Genomic DNA, 20675 nt, shown 5'->3' with positions numbered 1-20675 from the left:
AGGCAATGGCGGTCTTATTAGGCCATGGCTAGCATGAAATAGATGTCAGAGAAAACAGCATACTGTGGCAATGGGCTGAAGGGCCTGCTGTAGATCTATTTGAGTCTATTACTGTTTTCATAGAGAAACATAAAGTACACCTCATCAGGTTGACAATTAAAGAAATACTCAATTATCAAACTAACAAAAGTGGCATGATAAAAATAGGCAATTTCTTTGCAATTTTTCATGATCAGCTATTTCACACTACAATCCAAGGAAATGCGCAGATTGAGAACAACTTAAAATCCATCTTAAGATTGAATCCAGATTGTTCCCAAATTGGCAACACCTCACCTTTTTGTGGTACCTTTAAAATTCAGATGCATTTCTGTGGAGGCTGGAATTTCATGAACCTCTCTGTCTCCTGATCCCCATTGAATATATTTCAATGCACCGGTATCCATATCCTTTAACCTTCTCTCTGATATCTTGCAGTGGTAATGAGCCTAAGATTGTGCTGACTCCTAAAGTAATTAATTTCTGACTTAAAATAAATAACAAATGTTAACTATCCTATAAGCCAAATGAGAGGATAATTGGGTATTTCTTTAATTGTCAAGCTGATGAGATGTACTTTATGTTTCTCGATGAAAATAGTCATAGAGTCAAATAGACCCACAGCAGGCCCTTCAGCCTCTTGCCACAATGCCAGTCAATAACAAGTAGTTAATTATTCTAATCCCATTTTCCAGCACTTGGCCCATAGCTTGGTGTACCTTGGCATTTGCAGGTGCAATCGAAACACTTCTTCAATGTTATGAAGATTATTGCCTTGACCACCCTTACAGGCAGAGAATTCCAGATTCCCACCAACCTCTGGGTGAAAAGGGTTTTTCTCACGTCATCTCGAAATCTCTGCCCCTTAAATCTATGTCCTGAGTCATTGATCCCTCCTTCAAGGGAAAATGTGTATCCAATCTACACGTCTTCACCAATCCCTCTATTCTCTGCCTGTTCATGTCTAAGTCTAAATGCTTGTTAAACGCTTCTATCCGATCTGCTTCAACCACCTTCCCCTGGCAGTATATTCCAAACACCTGCCATCCTCTGTGTAAAAATACTTACCTCACACATCTCCATTAAACTTTTTCCCTTTCACCTTAAATCTATGCCTGCTGGTATTTGGCATTTCCACCCTGGGAAAGAGATTCCGAATATCCACCCTGTCCATAACCCTCATAATTCTATCAGGTCACCGCTCAGCCTCCAACGCTTGAGCAAAAACAATTCAAGTTTGTCCAAAGTCTCTTGTTCGCTAATACACTCCAATCCAGGCTACATCCTGGTAGTTTTCTTCTGCACTGTCTCCAAAGCCTCCATGTCCTCCATGAAAAGAGTGTAACGTTTAAAATCAAGGCTCTCACTGAGTAATGCAAAGTATCCTTTATGCATGTTAAGTCATGCTGAGTGGCTTATGGAATATTAGTAAAGTGTTTCTGGTACCCGTCATCTGCTCAGACAGGGATCATGATCGTCATGACAAATGTTAAATTTCGTTTGTTTGGAAGTATTTGTTCCCGGGAACTGAGGTGCTCCAAAAATGAAATGCCTGGCAAAGTTTTAACAGAGTCACTGTTGACATGGTTTAAAGAATACATGGCCCTCCATTTCTTCCTGGGATAATTATGGCTGGGGCTATCTCAAGCTGACCCTCTGGTCAATCAAAGATGACATCATAAAGATCCTTTAATTTAGGTGGAATTCCTGGGATCTGTTAAAACATGTGCAGTGTTTTCCCATTTCCCATCAGACAGCAGTGGCTTGTCTTTCCTGACCCATAAAAGGTTGGACTCTGTGCAACTTATGATTAAGTGTGTAGACAGTGTGTGTGCTGGCCAGTGTGTGACATCTAAAACCTTAAGAATCACAGTGTAAAAGTCACATGGGTGTAAAATCATAGACCCCCTACAGTGTGAAAGCAGGCTGTTCAGCCCATTGAGTCACATCAACCTTCTGATGAGCAACCCACCCAGACCCACACCCCTGCAACCCCACATTACCTATGGCTAACCTACCTATGCTACACAATCCTGGACACTATCAGCAATTTAGCATGGCCTATACACTTAATCTGAACATCTGTGGACTGTGGGAGGAAACTGGAGCACCTGGAAGAAATCCACACAGACACGGGGAGAATGTGCAAACTCCACACAGTCACCCGAGGATGGAATTGAACCCCGGACCCAGACACTGTGAGGCAGCATTGCTAACAACTGAGTCAGCATGCCGCCCCAAGGTTACAGTAAACAAACTCCAAAAGGAAAGAAAGAAGTTTCATTTACATAACGCCTTTCAGAGATGAAGGATATCTCCAAGCACATCACGGCCCATGGAATCTTTTATTTGAAATAGTCAAGGTTGAATTAGAGGCAAGTGCAATAGCCAATCTGTGCCCTGCAAGAGTCCCCCAAAGACCAGCGAGTTTAATGATGAGATTAGTTCAGTGTGAGATAGACATTGACCAGGACACCAAGAGAACTTCCCTGCTCTTCAAACACTGTAATGGGATCTTATACACCTGGGAATCTGCCCTTTACATTGTTTGTTTCTGAAGCTGTTCAGAAAACAGCAGTGTTCAACAAGAAAAGAAAAACACTTCTGTGTCAACACAGATAAACCTACCAGTTGAAAGCTGTCTGCTTTCCCTGCTTCTGTCATCAAATGCATTGCAAGCACTTTCAACTGACTGGCAATGCAGATATAAGTAAACAGGATGCCTAGAGTGGGTATTTGATTTGCATCTATAGAGACTGATAAAGCAAAAGGGATTATTCATCTCTCATACAAATTAATAATAGAAGCACATTTCAAGACAGCATGATAAACCCCTCACAGGTCATTTGAAGCTTAGCAACTTGCTATAGCAATGACACACATGGGAGCATATTGCTGGATTGTGCCAGCGTATTGATTCTGATTAGCAAATCCCCCTCCTCCTGCCGTGAAAATGATACTTGCAAGAAGTAGATTTATGTGTACTTTACAAAGCAGATCAGCAAAATAGTCTGTAAGCCATTTACCTGACCCTGATTGTGGTCACTGCTGATTGAGTGAGTACCACACATTGAAGGATCAGCCTGTGTTCTCGAGAATCTTGAGAAAATGAACCTGACTAAAGGCGAACTGCTGCTCTCAGTCCCTGATCCTGCATTCCTTCAGAGCTGAAACACTAATTGGCTCACAATTCAAATCCTCACATACATAATGGCTTCATGCACACTAATAAGAATGATATTTTATTCATAGGAGAAAGACAAAGTAAAGACTAATTTTAGGCCACGTTACGAGATACCAAGCACTTAGGGCTTTTATTTAATACTTGCTTTTTATTACTGTGCTGCAGTAATTGGAATTCTGTAAAATGAAATGTAAAGGATAGATCTTATCTGTAGGTGGGGATAGAGTTATTTCACTTCAATGCTGGATTGAATCCTATTGAGGACAATAAAAGAAATTGCCTAACAAGAGTATATCACTATTTTCTCTCTTCATTTAAAAAAATTTGATCAGAGAAAACAGTGACCATAGAAAGTCTCAATCTTTTTAGATCCTAGCCCTGATAAAGATTATGGCATGCATTTTGATCCATTCCTGTTGTGTTTAATTGTAAAAATATACCTTATTCTTTAAAAAAAAATCAAAAGTACATACAAAAGGTCCTGAAACGATTCTGTATAGTCATCGCAGAGAAAGAAATAAACGAACAACACGATGGAATTTGACATTCCTCAGAGCTACCTTACATGTTGCAAAAACAGAGACATTTTCTGTTCATGCGGGAATCTATTTCAGTTCATTTTGAGGCAAGTGAACCCACCCTCCTTGTACTTTGGCAAAACGACATTAGTCAGTGGTCTTCCCCCATTGCTCCATCTCAGCTGCTACTCCAAGTTTTAGTGTGTCCCTCAGCAAGTAGTCCTGGATCTTGTATTTTTCCATCCCTGTTGAATTCACAGCTGTCTACATGTACCAGAGCTCTCCAGAAGAATCCAACCTGGGTCCTTTTCCTAAGGTGTTTGAAATCAGTTCTCCCTACATTCAGGCTGTAGTGACAAATTCAGTCTAATGTTCCACATGCACAACATGAAGGAAGATACTGGAATATAGTGGCGCCACAATTGGTGTTTAACAGAATGAACAATAACAAATTGGCAGCCCTACTTGCACCCTGTCTAATTTTTTGTTGCGCAGAAATCAAATCAGGCAGGGTGTGAAAGTGGCTGTCGATTTGTCACTGCCTGATTAGCACCTTCGCTGAAAATTGATTCCAGTCCCTGGTGAGGGGCTCAGCTCCTCGCCAATAGAGACATGTCAAATTTGGAAAATTATTTGATAGCGTCAACAAAAGGGAGAATGTTTCCATTGTGGAGAACAGCACAAGTGAGGACGTCTCTCCAAGTTAGTCACCAAGACATTCTGAATTGGGAATGTCAAGAAAGTGCCTTTACCCAGACAGTGGTGAGAACTTGGAACTCATTTCCGTAAGAAATGGCCAAAGTGGTCGGGATACATTTAGGGTGCAACTACTTAAGCATATCAGGGAGTAAGTAATAGAGATACATGCGGAGAGACCAGAGAAGACTCAAATGAAGCATGAGCTAATTGGGGCAAATGGCCTGATTTTTATATTGCTTATCAAATTTAATCTACTGTCAACATTTTAAACCAACCTGTTTAAAGATGTTATTGCACACCTTTGGAGAAGGTGTGATTTGAACTTGGATCAGAGGAAGGGGCACTACCACTGCAAAACAAGGGACCGAGTGTTTTTTTCCCAAATTAATCTGCTCAGACATGTGATATCACATGCTGTGACAGATAAGACTTGAACCTCTGTTTCTGAGGCAGGGACACTACTACAGGTTTGAACCAGCCTATTCAGACATATCATGACCACATCTCTGGGGCAGGTAGGAACTTGAACCTAAGTCTTCTGGTTCACAGGTAGGGAAACTACCACTGCACCAAAGTAAATAGGTTTAACAGTGAAGACTGTTAATGTTCCCTTCACTAATATCTTTAAAAAAGGGTTGGTTATGGGCAGAACTGATGGTCCTGAGAGTAAATAAAGATTGCGATGATTGGATGTTATGGGGGATCTGCTGGATTGTTGCAGAAAATACAGGGAGCCTTTGTTCATTCATAGTTGATCACAATTATTCCCGGCCAGCCTTGGATTGAGCTTCACAATATTTCAGTTCAAACCTTAATATGTGGCTGTCACTCTCGAAGGAGTGAGACAATGGAAATGTAAGTGAGCAAAACAGAGAAACTCAGCAGGTCTGGCAACATCTGCGGAGAGAGAAACAGAGTTAGCGTTTCAGGCCCAGTGATTCTCCAACAGATCCAGCATAGCTGCAAAAAGGAGGGAAATCAGCTGAAGATGGGTTGGGGGTAAAGGAGTGAGAGGATGGATGGAGATGGAGCCCAGGGGAGACATGTTTCTTACAGGAGGATGAGGGGTGACTTTTTTGTGGCTTATAAAATCATGAGGCGTATGGATAAGATGAAGGACTAGGCTCTTTTCTCAAGGGTGAGGGAATACAAAACTAGGGGGCGTACTTTTAAGGTGAGAGGAGAAAGATTTAAAAAGGGCATGAGGGGCAACGTTTTATTCCACAAATGGTGGTTAGTGTGTGGAATGAACTGCCAGAGAAAGTGATGGATGCAGGTACAGTTACAATGTTTAAAAGACATTTGGAAAGTTCAGGAATAGGAAAGGTTTGGAGAGATATGGGCCAAGTGCAGGCAGGTAGGACTAGTTTATTTTGGGAACATGATCAGTGTGGACTGAAGGGTCTGTTTCCACGCTGTATGACTCTATGAAAGATAGTGAGTGAGCATTTCATTTTGTACTTACCAATAATTTCAAAGTATTTCAATAAACATATATGTTATATCGGGCCAATTAAATTAATTTTGCGTTGATGTGGAAGATTCATATTAAAACAGCTCAATTTTACAATTATCTTAATTAGTTCAGGCCAATTTACATTGCTAATTGGATTTGGATCTCAGTCCTATCTCAGCAGTTTGAGATCAGGCTTCTTGTCAAAAGCTCCCATTTGAAAATACTGCATCACTGACTGTGGGATTGCAGTGTTATCCTTTACACACTGACATTCTCCAAACCATCAGGCGATACACTTTGAAATACTTTGTAGCTTTAAATGAAATCTTTCAAGTCAGATCATTATAATGCCTTCACGTGATCAGGGAAAAGAGCAGCCATCTCAAACACTGAAGCTTTTCAAATGAAAAGGAACATTCAAATTCCTGGTTTATTTAAATATTGAGCATGCAGCTGATCTGGTTGTTAAGGGTTCCTTTTAATATTTTGATCTGGGCTGTCTAACATGAGCCTGCTACTCATGTTGCAGGATACTGATCAGTGTTTCATCGAAGGAGAAATAGTTACACAGCATGGCTACCTGCAGAGCAACAAGCCCTTTCATCCTTTACTTGGTTTTCACTCTGTCGAATTAAATCCGAATGGATTAATGACTGTAATAGATTTTTTTAATTGCTGGTGAGCACACTCCATCTAAAGCCTGTTTTGAGCTGACCTTGCAAAGTTCATTCCTGTCTAAGTCGGTGTTTCTTCTGGTCTCTCTGTTTGGTCTCTCTGTTTGGTTTGCTGGTGTGCAGCATTTATCTGCTGCACAAAGTAATTGTTCTTCTTGGTATCAGCTGCAATGGGCAGAGTGGCCTTCTCTGAACAGCAGTGCTCTATGACTCTAGTGCACCCCAGTGTGTTAGATCCTCTGGATGGGCAGAGTGGCCTTGTTTGAACAGTAGTGCTCTAAGACTCCAGTGCACCCCAGTGTGTTGGATTCTCTGGATGGGCAGAGTGGCCATTGTTTTAACAGTAACTTTCTATAACTCTGGTGCACCCCCATGTGTTGGATCCTCTGGATGGGCAGAGTGGTCTTGTTTAAACAGTAATATTCTGGATGTAGCTTTTCTCGCTAAGCTGGAAGGTTCATGTTCAGATGTTTCATCATCATACTGGGTAACATCTTCAGTGAGCCACAGTATGTTGGATCCTCTGGATGCATCATATAAAGAAAATGTGGGGTGACTGATAGAGGAGGCCACTTAATTATTTTGTCTGTTATAAGCATAATAAGATAATAAGTCACAGGACCATCTGTCTGGCTCTTCATTATATTCGAAGAAGAGTTCTCCTATCCAGTTTACTAGTTTATGTAAACTAGTTTTCTCATTTACATTAAAAAGGACTTTGATGTTAATGATTACCTTATTTCTTTATTTTTCTACATAGTCTGTGAAGTTAATGTTTAACTTCTTAAATTTTGTTTCATTTATGAATTTCTACCTAAGTTTTTCATACCCTTGTACCTAAGATGGCTCTGTTATTAGTGACATGATCCATTTTTCATGGTACTCCTGCTCTTGTGTACATGTCACAATAAAATCTAAACCCACGACCAAATCTGAAGCATGGAATATAGGAAACGAAACATAGCAAAATCTGAAAAAAGGTTGCTCCAGACTGCATTTACCTGTGTGGCTATAATTTCAAGTTTTATCGGACTGTTTAAGAAAGGATTGACCTGCATTTACATAGACAGTCATGGTACGTAGCAAGGCCTCACCATGGTAGATTGGATATACAACTATATTATAGGGTTAACTCTCGACTTGTACCATGAGTTCTTCCACAGTTACTTGAACGTACAGACATCGCCCTAGGTTAATATCTCACTCAGGAGATGACACATCTGACACTCCCTCAGTCACCAATTATTAGCTGAGATTAAATGCTACATGGCATAGGGTTCAAAGTTGAAACCATTTGACTTTGAGCTGTGAAAGCATTCCATTGAACCCAGATGACTCCCACAGTGAGCACTGTTCTTTCTAAGTAGTTCAGCAATGCCCAACTGCTTTGATGTTCCTCACATGGTGATTGGCACTGGCGTAACAATCTCAACATCAAATTCTGAATCTGGAAGTCACTACTGCACCTGGACACTGGAGGCCCATGCAGCTGGAGTGAAAACGAGAAGGAATGTTGACACTGGGCCTCATTGAGAGACAGAGAGCTGATTGTTACTGTCACACCCTAGAGAGCCACAGCTAACGTTTTTAATGTTTAACAATAGACGTGTAAGCTCTTCACCCCAGACCAGTTGTTAAAATTAAAAATGCAGCTGGGTGGATTTTGTTAACCGAATGTGTTAAGAGATATGGGGCGCAAGTAGATAAATGAAGAGCAATAGCAGATCAGTCATGATACTGTCAAATCGCTACTGATAGGATTAAGCGGCCTCTACCTGATTCTTCTCCTAACCAGAGAATGGACAAAATGTGGTCTTTGATATTAAAAATAGCGTGGATTCATTTCAGACTCTGGTCATCGTCCTTTGATGTGGTTTCAATTAACGTGGCTTCACCATGACACAGTTTATATTTTACTCCCCACACTGACACAGTACTGAGCCCATACCTAGCAGTAAAGAATATGATCAGAACATTCGAATGATTACATGTTTCAAATAACATCATTTCACTTCATGTGATGATTTTCAGGAATGTAATTGAACAACATGAGAACATCAGAACTGGGAGCAGGAGTAGGCTATTCAACCCCCACGAGCCTGCTCCACCATTTAATATGATCGTGGCTGTTCTCGTTTCAGCTTCAACTCCACGGTCCAGCCCTCTCTCCATAACCCATCACTGATTAAAAATCTGGCTATCTCCTCCTTTAAGTTTATTAATGTCACAGCATCCACCACAGTCTTGACCCTTTGAATCAATTCCATACATTCATGACCTTTTAAGAAAAGTAATCCCTCATACCTTTGTTGTACCTCTGCTGCCCCTCATATTAAAACTACAACCTCTTGTTCGAGATTGCCCCACAAGGGGAAGCATCTGCTCTGCGTGTACGCTGAGGTGGCACGGTGGCTCAGTGTTTAGTACTGCTGCCTTGCATTACCACGGACCCAGGTTCGATTCCAGATTGGTAACTGTCTGTATGGAGTCTGCACGTTCTCCCCATGTCTGCAGGATTCCTCTGGGTGCTCTGGCTTCCTCCCACAGTTGAAAGATGTGCAGGTCAGGTGAATTGGTTATACTAAATTAGGGTGGCATGGTGGCTCAGTGATTAGCACTGCTGCCTCACAGCACCAGGGTCCCAGGTTCGATTCCAATCTCGGGTGACTGTCTATGTGGAGTTTGCACATTCTCCCTGTGTCTGGGTGCTCCGGTATCCTCCCACAGTCCAAAAATGTGCAGTGTGGGTGAATTGGCCATGCTAAATTGCCCATAGGTTAGGTGTGTTAGTCAGAGAGGAAATGGATCTGGGTGGGTTACTCTTCGGAGGGTCAATGTGGACTTGTTGGGCTGAAGGGCCAGTTTCCACACTGTAGGGAATTGAATCTAATCTAAGTATAAATTAACCATTGTGTTCAGGGATGTGTAGGTTAGGTGCATTAGTCAGGGGAATTTAGGGTAATGGGTCTGGGTGGGCTACTCTTCAAAGGGTCGGTTGTTGGGCCAAAGGGCCTGTTTCCACACTGTCGAAATTCTAACTTTGTCAATCCCCTTTAACTCTATATGCCTCAATTAAGTCTCCTCTCATTCTTCTAAGCTGTGGCAAATGTGAGCCTAAATTGTTCAATCCTTCCTCATAAGACAAGCCTTGCTGGAATTATTCTTCTCTGAACTGCTCGCAGTGTGAGATTACCTATAAGTTTGATAACCACAAGAAGGAGTAAAGGAAGGAATCGAAGGTTATTAGACTCAGTTGAAGAATAGTGGGAGAGTGAACCTGGGGAATAGACATCTTGACAATAGCTCACTGGGGTGAAAGGGCCATTTTAATGTTATAAGCTCATTGTGGAATGAAGGATTCTTGCAATATGAGGATCTGACTGAATGCATTTTTTGCAACTTTTCAAATTTGCCTTGTCTTTGATTGAGGAAACTGAGGCCAATATTTCCCCTGTAGGTACTGCATAAAAGACCTGGTTTCAAAGTACAAAGTCACTGTCAATCAAATTATCATTTTGACACAGTGTTGGAGCAGGAAGCAGTGAGTGGGCAGAGTGCCATGGGAAATATCTGGCGGGTCAGAATTCATGGCTCTTACTAAACAGACCCCAATCCACAATAATTGAAACTCAGGAAAAGCTGACTGGTTTGGTAAGGGAGACGTGACTCTCCCGTCTGGACTGTCTTTTGTGCTGCTGACCAAGTGATGCTTAATTGCTCAGATGGTGGGGTCAGTAATCTTGCCATGATTCCTGTTTCCCAATTTGTCGTTAAACATGTGATTTTGATGTAAAATTCAGTTCGCTGAAATGTATTCGGCTCTGATTTATGAGTCCAAGCACATTGCTGTCCGAACAAATAGTCCCTCAGGACGTATGTCCTCCATTTTCCTTACATGCCACCCCCTCCTCATCCCCTGCCCACTTCTGCAACTTTGCCTTTGATGTGCCTTGTTAACTTTATTCTCAGCTGAGGGACCCATTTGCTCCCCTTTCACACCTTAATTTTCAACCATTTTACATCCCCATTTCTCTTCCCACCACCACAAACAACCACTTTGTCTTTTGCTATAAAAACAGAAAGGACTGTGGATGCTGTAAATCAGAAGCAAGAACAGAAATCACTGGAAACGCTCAGCAGGTCTGGGCAGTATCTGTGGAGATAAAAGCAAAGCTAACGTTTCGGATCCAGTGACCCTTCCTCAGTTCTTGGGTCACTGGACCCTAAACGTTAATCCTGGTTTCTCTCCACAGGTGCTCCCGGACCTGCTGAGCTTTTCCAGCAATTGCTGTTCTTGTTTCCGATATACAGCGTCCACAGTCCTTTCTGTTTTCACACGTCACTCAGACTAGGTAAGGACTGCAGCTTAATTCCCTAAAGGGCATTAGAGAACCAGATGGGCATTTCTTGGTTGTTATTAATTCCAGATTTTTATTGAATTCAAATTCCACCATCTGTCATGGCAGGATTTTGAACCCAGGTCCCCAGAGCTTCATCTGGTTTTCCTGCATTAATAATCAAGTGACAATACCACTAGGTCATTACCCCATCTGTACACAGTTACAGAGCAATGTATGGACATAGTCTAGTGTGCAACTATCTAACTTATCAAGGCTGCTGGTCCTGCAGTGTCATTCTGGTCCTTGGATCATTATGATGCTCAGCTCTTAAAGCAATAAGGAACAACGATACATTTCACAGCACCACATAATCTGTCGTGACAGCTGAAGTCTGAATCTGGATGAAAGCACATTTAAAAACTGTATTTGGGGGTCTCCAACCGATCCAGTCAGTCAGTTTCAAGGACATTTGTAAAAGGAAATGATGAAGTGATGAACGAGATAGCGAGAGAAAGAACAAGGCGACTGTCAGCAAGCCAAATTGCAAAAGAAACGTGCCCCAGTAGGTTAGATCATGCACTTAGATTGAAAGACCCCAGGCTATTGTGTTAAGCACTGAAATGACAGCCAAATTGAAATGTGAAACATGAAAGCCACTGTGGAGTGAAGTGACTGTGAAAATGACATCACCTGCGGAGAGAGAAAATAATGATTTGCATTTACGTGGCACCTTTCACAATCTCAGAACACCTCAAAGAGCTGAGGAGAGAGGCAGATTCAAAACACAGATGCAGAGGAATTACTTCTCCCGAAAGGTCGTGAAACTGTGGAATTCAAGTGGAAGGTGGCAGTCCAAATAAATTTCAGGAGGAGATAGACAGATTTTTAATTGGTAATGGGTTATGGGGAAAGTGGATTTGGGGACGAGATGCAAAATAGTAAAGGAGGTTTGAGGGGCTGAATAGTGTACTCCTGTTCCTCATTCTTATATTCTTACAGCCAATCAGGTACTTCTGGTACGCAGTCAGGGAACAGAAAAACAAAGCAGGCAAAATTTTACACAGCAAAATCCCACCAACATCCATGTGAGAAATGATGTGAAACTAAAGATGCTGGAATCTATACTGAAAACAACAAACGCTGAAGATCACAGCGGGTCAGGCAGCATCCGTGGAGAGAGAAAGCTAACGTTTCAAGTTTCAATCACTCTTCATCAGAGCTAAAGTGAAGTGTGGAGGGGGACAGCAATGGAGGGGAAGGAGTGTGGGGTATAGAGTGTTGGGGGAGAAAGGGGTAGCATGGTGGCTTAGTAGTTAGCATTGCTGCCTTACAGTGCCAGGGACCTGGGTTCGATTTCAGCATCGGGCAACTGTCTGTTTGGAGTTTACACATTCTCCCCTTGTTTGTGGGGGTTTCCTCCCACAGTTCAAAGATGTGCAGGTCAGGTGAATTGACGTGGTAAATTGCTCATAGTGTTAGGTGCATTAGTCAGGGTTAAACATAGGGTAGGGTCTGGGAGGCTTGCTGTTTGGATGGTCGATGTGGACGTGTTGGGCCAAAGGGCCTGTTTCCATACAATAGGGAATCTAATCTAATCAAAGGATGGTGATAGTTCAGATTAAGAGATCGAAATGTGAGAAGGGCAAAATAATAGTGGGTCTAACTGCCAGGTTGGGAAAAACAGACCGTTCCACTGGGCTGGGGTGGAGGGGACAGAGGACACGGTGACAGAGGATGTAATAAATAAAGTTAAAGAAAGGGAAGGAATGGGACTTGGTTCACAATCTGAAGGTGTTGAGCTCAGTATTAAGCCCAGAAGGCTATAAGGTGACTGGCCTGAAGATGAGATGTTGTTCCTCCAGTTTGGGCTGTGATTCACTGGAACATGGCAGCATGTCGAGGACAGACACGTGGGCGTGTGAGCAGGACGCTGTATTAAAATGACCATGTATTAAAAAGGTTATGCTTGCGCATGGACCAGAGGTATTCCACAAAATGTCCATCCTGTCTGCGTTTGGTTTTTCCAGTGTAGAGTCGGCGAATACAGTACACAAGTTTGGAGGAGGTACCAGTGAAATGCTGCCTCACCTGGTAAGGCTGTTTAGACCCTTGGATTGTGAGCAGGGAGAAGAATATGTTTTATTGATGCAAGATGGAAATAAACATCAGTCAGGAAATTAGGAAACCCGTCACACCACTTCAGATAGACCCAAGGATCATTCAGAAGAAAGTGAGGACTGCAGATGCTGGAGACCAGAGTCGAAAAGTGTGGTGCTTGAAACGCACAGTAGGTCAGTCAGCATCCGAGGAGCAGGAGGGTCAACATTTCGAGCATAAGCTGTTCATCAGGAATCTTTCAACTGACATCAATTAATATAATCTGGAATTTAAATATAAGCTCATCGAATGTTGGGCATAAAGTCATTGCTGATTGGCGTAAAATATAATTTGGTTCACTTGTGGTCTTTCGAGAGACGTGGAAGGTAAACAGAAAGTGCTGGATCTATACATCAGATCAGTCAGTAGCTGTGAAGAGAGGAGACATTGTCTTAGCCTGAGTCTTCAGTTTCATTAGCTAATCTGAACTGTAAGGTAGGGTTTGGTTGCAGATTTGCAGCATCAACATGATTTTACTGTTCATGTACAGGTGGCCCATGTAAGTACCAATTCTCGAGAATACTACAAAGAAAGCAGAGCTCTGCACTGCTGCAGTCAAATCTTGTGCAACACCGTCAATAGAATTTGAACAGTGAATTGTAATGGTCAACACAATTTGTCATTGTTGATTTGAATTTGAACATTTCCCAACTGCGTTCTGATTTTCAGAAATGATATAGTTGGAGATGGGTTAGGGAGTTGGAGCTTAGCATTTTTAAAATTCATTTATGGGATGTCAATATACCTGGCTGGACTAATAATGATTGTCCATCCCTAATTGCCCTGGAGAATGTGGTAATGAGCTGTCTTCTTGATGAATATGGACACACACAGTGCTGTTGGAAAAGGAGGTCTAGGGTTTTATTGACACGAGTCTGAGACTCACATTTGGATCAATATGGCACCAAGGTTAGGCACAGACTGGCTCAGTTCCAGACAGTTGCCATGAAGAAGTTGGTAGCTAGGGAATGGGGTTTGGAACAGGGACTAGAAAAATGTCTCTAGCCTTCCCAATATTCCGTTTGAGAAAACCTCTGCTCATCCACTCCTGAATGTTGGATAAGCAGACTGACAAATTAACAGCAGTTGAAGAATTGAGATTAGTGGTGGTGAGGTAGAGCTGGGTACGAGCAACATCCATCTGAAAACCAATGTAGACTTTCATAGAAACCTAGCAAATAGGAGCAGGGGTAGGCTATTCAGCCCTTCAAAAAACTGTGGCATTCAATATGATCATGGCCTATCGTCCAACTCAGTCCCCTGTTCCTGCTTTCTCCCCATGCTCTTTGCTCCCTTTAGCCCTAAGAAATATATCAAACTCTTTCTTGAAAACATTCAATGTTTTGTCCTCAACCGCTTTTGGTGGCAGAGAATTCCCCAGACTCCCCACTCTCTGATTGGAGCGATATCTCCTCATCTCAGTCCTAAATGACCGACACCCCATATCCTTAGACTGTAACCCCTCGTTCCGGTTTCAAATGACATCGCTGAGGACAAGCATATGGATGAGAGACAGGAGGGGTACAAGGTTGGATCCCTTGTCCAAAAGCAGTGGGAGGCATTCAGAGAAGCCATTGCAAGTTATATTCTGAGGAGACATTGGCATGGTGATAATATCACAAAACTAGTAACCCAGAACCTCAGGCTAACGTTCTGAGATTGCGGGTTCTAATCCCACCAAGACAGATGCAGAAATTTGATTTCAGGAGAAATTTGGAACAAAATGTTAGCCTAACGGTGAGTAGGCTAATTGCTGTAAAATCCCATCTCCTTCATTATTGTCCTTTAGCGAAGGAAATAGCTACCATCCTTAGCTGGTCTGGCCTACATGTGATTCCAGACCCAGAACTGTAGGGTTGACTCTTAACTGCCCTCTGGCAATTAGGAATGGTCGATAAATGCTGATCCAGACAGCAACACCCACATCCCGTGAATGAATTAGAGAAAAAAATAAGGTAACTAAATATGGAACTAGTTGAGAGCTGACCCACTCAGGTGTCGGTGGAGAATTGTGTGATTAACCCTGTTGACAGTTGTTGACAGGTCAAAAAAGGCAAAGGGATGGGAAAGGGGAAGCATTTAACTTTGTAAATGTTGAATTCAATGGTATTTTTCTGTATTTCTTTGCAGCTTTCAAGGTAAATGTGGAATAGGGGAATTAGTGTCGGTGGGTTACACTCCAGAAGGTCGGTTTGGACTTGTTGGGCTGAAGGGCCTGTAGGGATTCCATGGTTCTAAACAGAGGCAACTATTAACAGAATTGGCTAAGGTCAGGAAGGGCTGGGGTGCTTGCAGTTTAGTAGGAATTGGATTGGGCAGCAGGAATTGGGTCTCATGGAAAAGATGTGATTGGAGATGGCATGAGGGAAGACAGGAAAGAAACCAGGAAAAGATCAGGACTCAGGTGGAAGGAGTGTATTAGGGGATGTATGGCAGGGTGAGTTAATTGATGAGAGAGCCGCTGCCAAGTTAAATGATCAGACTCTCTCAATAGGAAAACAGGTCCCTGATTTCCTTCCACTTTACTGTTGGAGGTGAGAGCGGGAGACAGGGGATGGCACTGGAGGTTATAATTTCAATCAAAGGTTATCTGATAGTGTGTAATGGTGTCCAGTCAGATCTGGTGTCCAGAGATTCCTGAAGAAGGGCTCATGCCCGAAACGTCGATTCTCCTGTTCCTTGGATGCTGCCTGACCTGCTGCGCTTTTCCAGCAACACATTTTCAGCTCCAGTCAGATCTGCCAGGGAATGCGACTGAACCAGTTGTCTGTTATGTTCTTTCACTCCCTGTCAGAAATGAACTAATTGCCAGAGACTGGGAACAGATGTAGAAATCGTTTGAAACCATTGCAGGGCTTCTAAAGGAGGCCAAGTCTCCCTGCAAGCAACTTACACACGTAAACTGTTGCCCAGAATAACTCGGAGAGCTACTGAGAGCAATCTTCAACATTAAAAGCCACATTGCTGGTGCAAGGACAGTTTAATGATAGTTTTAGTTATGAAATAGATGATGGGAATATTTAACTATGCCTGGCCTCATAAGAATTGGGCAGTTTGAATCAACCCTGGCCTGAGCCATTACCATTCTCTGTCAATCCTCAGGCTATGGGTTTAACCAGCAAGAAAATCTCACATCATTCTTCTTTAAAATGTATTGATCAGGCTGCATTGCCTTTATTGGATCTTGACAGGGATTTGAACCATGGACCTGTGTAACCAAGAAGTTGTGGCTGTTCCCCTCAGGCTAACCCATGGCAGCAGTCTACAGCATCTACAAGACGCACTGCAACAACACACCTTGTATTTTCCACAGCACTCTCTAATGCTGCGATTTCGCTCCCTGAGAAAGACTAGGATGGCTGGTAGATGGGAACACCATCGCCTACAATTTCCTGTCCCAGCCACTCACACTGTTTTATACCACCATTCCCTCGGTGTCACCTGGGACCCCTCGCTAACAGCACTGGGACTCTCCCTGCACCACATGGATTGCAGCAGTTCAGGGAGGCAGATCAATGCCACCCCCTCAAGGGCATTGAGGGATGGGCAACAAACTCTGGCATCGCCTGTAATGCCCAAATCCTGCAATTACTTTTTTGTTTTAAAAAAAGACAAATGTGCTGACGCCAGGATAAGCCTCTAAAACAAGAACAATGCTTGCAATTATGTGGCTCATTTAACGTAATGAAACTCTCCAAGATAAGAATGTTATCAAATAAAATATGATGTCAAACTAAGTAAGAAGCTATTAGGACAGAGTACCAAAGCTTAGTTAAATAGGTATGTTTAATGGAGTGCATTTATTCCCACATTCCATGGTCCATCAGATTTACTTTGGATATCAATATCCTAAGGTAGTTCTAGCAACCGAACATACCCAATGTTCTTTATTGAAGCAAAGTACATGTCAAAAAATGCCCTGTGAAAATCTTACCCATATAATGCTTGCAATCAGGAGTGATCTCTTTTTTGTGGATCTGTCCATAGATCAGACTGGATCAGGTGGTGAGCCTGCTCCATCTCAAAGTCCCACCATTGACCAGATGATCTCTCCCCCCAGTGAACTGTGCTGTGAGGCACGGAGTTAAATTCCTTCCAGACAAAACAGCTCCACAGTTACCCTGTTGGCATTGCCCAATCTCCAGCAAATGACAAACATCACAAACATGTCATGTTTCCCACATCAGTTTGATCAATTCAGACTTTATTGTATCTCCTTGGGAAGAGACTTAGCCCTTGCTCATAATGAACTCTGACCTCAGTTTAATTGCACTCACTCTTCACTTTTATATAATTCCGATGAACCGTGGGATTTTTACACAGCACGGTTCCGTGACAATTATACATTCAGCTGATAATCAGCCCGCATTATCACATCTGATTCACCATGTCTGTTTTAAACAAAACTTCAGTTTTTCCAGAATTAGTGTGCAAGGGCTATTGTGGCAGTGTCCTTACCTGTGGACCAGGAGACCTGGTTAAAGTCCTACCTGCTCCAGAAGTGGGTCATAACATTCCTGAATAGATTGATTAACAATTCAGTCCTTGATTGCTGCATTGCAATACTTCAATCTAAACACACACGCACATCCCTTCCACCTAACAGATTAAAATCTTTCTAATCATCAGATCATCACCAGACTTCAAATGCTTTCTGCTCATTTCATTTGACTTAATTTCATCTCACCCAGCAAATCTAAGGTATATATCTGCACCTTAGAAGAGAAAAATAACAAAGTAAAATGTCTCAGCGATTTAGAGAAGAAATTCCAGAGGTTAGACTGCTTTGAATAGATCTCCAGTGGCAGAGAAGTTAAAACTGAAAAGTCTTTTTTTGCCCCAGTTTTACTTTTGCTACTCATATTTTGTTTTAACTCACATCATTATTCTGTTTGATATTTGTTAAGTCTTAAAAAGTAGCCGTGTTGAGGGAGAAAAACATTTGTGACTTGCTCGATGAAGAAGTCAGCAGGAAACAGCCTGAAAGCTGGAGAAGGATGATGCCAGGAGTCCATAAAGCTGACAGACAATTGTTACCTGAAGTATGAAGCTACCTTGGCTGTTCTTACAACTACTGTGTGTGAGAATAGAGGTCCACGTGAGCTCTGTCACAAACTAATAATGATGTAGAGGTGCTGGTATTAGACTAGGATGGACAAAGTCAGAGGTCACATAACACCAGGTTCACCTGACGAAGGAGCAGCGCTCTGAAAGCTTGTGATTTCAAATAAACCTGTTGGATTTTAACCTGGTGTTATGTGACTTTTGACATTCTAACAACATTTCGTAGGCACCAATGAGAGGGAGAAGGTGAAGTCCAACACAGGATGAGATACTCCCAAATGCAGCTTAATAACCTTCCCAAGGAGAACAGACAATGAGAATTTAAACCTAAATCAGGTTAAAATAGTTAAACCCTGTTTCTACTACCTGTACACACACCTCCCCGCAAAAAAAAGACACCAGATAATGTTGATGATATAAATTTCTGTTATAAACAGATAACAAGGCGAAGATTTTTGAACAGTAGATAAATTAAGTATTATGGTGAGTGGGCAGTTAAATGGAGGGGAGTCCAGGGAAAGGTCAGAAATACTGACCACTGAACCACCATGCCGCATCTTTACGTTCATTTAGTCTTTATATTTGCCATTTTTTTATCACCAAAACATTCGAGTGTGCAGGGCTATAGCTGAAAATAGGAGCTATTATCTTGGGGAGCAAACTTAACTGAAGATTTTTAATGACGAAGCATTTACTTTGGCTGTCGGACGGGTCTTTTGATTTGAGATTAATTTACAGGTAAATTTGTAGGTGGCTCAGTGGTTAGCGCTGCTCCCTTATAGTGCCAGTTCAATTCCAGCCTTGGGTGACTGTCTGTGTGGAGTTTGCACATTCTCCCCGTGTCTGCGTGGGTTTCCTCCGGGTGCTCCGGTTTCCTCCCACAGTCCAAAGATGTGCAGGTCAGGTGGATTGTCCATGCTAAATTTCTTATAGTGGTCAGGGGGGTGTAGGGGTGCATTAGTTAGGGGTAAATATAGAGCTATAGGGTAGGGGAATGGGTGTGGGTTGGATACTGTTCGGAGGGTTGGTGTGGACTTGTTGGGCCAAATGGCCTGTTACCATACAGTGGGGATTCTATCATCTATGAATTTTATGTTTGATTACACACATTCTCTTCATTTTTTTTGCAGCAGTTTGTACAAATTCTGCACATTGTATTTAAATCGTCTGTGAATTTTAAAGCAGTTTTGAATCTCACCAATCAATAATGCTCGTTCCTTTGTAGGTTATCTGGAGAAGTAGGTCATGCAAGGTATACAGCTGGCTGTGACCAGTTCAGCTGCAATGATGTTCCAGGTTTGTATTGAGTTGAAAATGCAAATGAAAGAATCCACAATAAGTGCATTGACTTAAATATTGAATTCCACTCTCGATGTTTGTGCACTGAGCTGAGCTAAAAGTTTGTCTCTGCTTTTAGTGGAGAGGCAAGGTTTGCTTTTACAAAGAAAGAGGTGGCATTAAACTGCACTCATCTTTCACCTCTGGGAATTGAGTTCAAATCCAGTTCATCAATATAGGATGAAAGTCTCCTTTATTTGTTGGCTAAAAGTGCCTGAGGTGAGATGAGTTTGGATCGCAATTCAACTTGTAGAGGATTTGCCTCCAGCACAAAACAGCTCCAAATGTTGCACTAATAGATATGACATCGACTATCTTTTCAGGTGGCAAAATGATGACCGGTATGAAAAAAAATGTCGAAAAAAAATCACAATGTGTAGCAGTAGCTGTTTTTAAAAACCACAGAACTTTTGATCAGAAACATCAAAAAGTGTAGGAGTAGGCCATTCTGCCCCTTGAGCCTGTTCTGATCATCCAGCCCAGTCTCTTCCTCCCGCTTTCTCCCCCAAACCCTTTAGCCCTGAGAACTGTGTCAAACTCCTCCTTGAAAACATTCAATGCTTTGGCCTCAACTGCTTTCTGCGGCAGAAAACATTGAAAAGGTGAATATTCAACCCATGAGATCAACATCATGTCTTTGCCCTCACTGACCCAAACGTCTGGACTAACCTTATGGTGTCCCTGCACTTCCTTTGCTTCAATCCAACTTCTCCTTAAAAGCTGTACATGCCTCCCCCCATTTCCTCCACTTGAGTATCCCGCTGAATAATATTCTTCTGAGGTTCACCTTTTGTGTGGGTGGGAGAGAGCAGGCAGGATTAAGGATGGTCACATCCACGATGAGAACATTTGCATACCAGTAACAGGAACATCTGGCCCTGCCAATGTCTTGCAGACATTTCCCTTTGTATTCCACACACAAGGAAAATCTGCACTTTGGTTTTATTTTATCTGGTTCATTTGTGGGATGTGTCATCGCTGGCTGTGCCAGCATTTATTGCCCGTCCCTAGTTGTCCCTTGAGAAGGTGGGGGTGAGCTGCCTTCTTGAACCACTGCATCCCACTGTTGTGGGTTGACCCACAATGCCCTTAAGGAAGGAATTCTAGGAAGTTGACCCAGCGACAGTGAAGGGACAGTGATATATTTCCAAGGCAGGATGGCGAGTGGCTTGGAGGGGAACTTGCTGGTGGTGGTGTTCCCATGTA

This window comes from Chiloscyllium plagiosum, chromosome 19 (genome assembly GCF_004010195.1).
Source record: "Chiloscyllium plagiosum isolate BGI_BamShark_2017 chromosome 19, ASM401019v2, whole genome shotgun sequence".
Classification (NCBI taxonomy): Eukaryota; Metazoa; Chordata; class Chondrichthyes; order Orectolobiformes; family Hemiscylliidae; genus Chiloscyllium; species Chiloscyllium plagiosum.
This window is presented reverse-complemented; position numbering follows the sequence as displayed.